Here is a 607-nt window from a genome sequence, read left to right on the forward strand (position 1 = left end):
TATATGCGGGACACTTATATACATTATATGCGGGACACTTATATACATTATATGTGGGACACTTATATACATTATATGCAAGACACTTATATACATTATATGCGGGACACTTATATACATTATATGCGGGACACTTATATACATTATATGCGGGACACTTATATACATTATATGCGGGACAGTTATATACATTATATGCGGGACACTTATATACATTATATGCGGGACACTTATATACATTATATGCGGGACACTTATATACATTATATGCGGGACACTTATATACATTATATGCGGGACACTTATATACATTATATGCGGGACACTTCTATACATTATATGCGGGACACTTATATACATTATATGCGGGACACTTATATACATTATATGCGGGACACTTATATACATTATATGCGGGACACTTATATACATTATATGCGGGACACTTATATACATTATATGCAGGACACTTATATACATTATATGCGGGACACTTCTATACATTATATGCGGGACACTTATATACATTATATGCGGGACACTTATATACATTATATGCGGGACACTTATATACATTATATGCAGGACACTTATATACATTATATGC

The sequence above is a fragment of the Rhinoderma darwinii genome, chromosome 9 (assembly GCF_050947455.1).
Source record: "Rhinoderma darwinii isolate aRhiDar2 chromosome 9, aRhiDar2.hap1, whole genome shotgun sequence".
In the NCBI taxonomy this organism is placed as follows: Eukaryota; Metazoa; Chordata; class Amphibia; order Anura; family Rhinodermatidae; genus Rhinoderma; species Rhinoderma darwinii.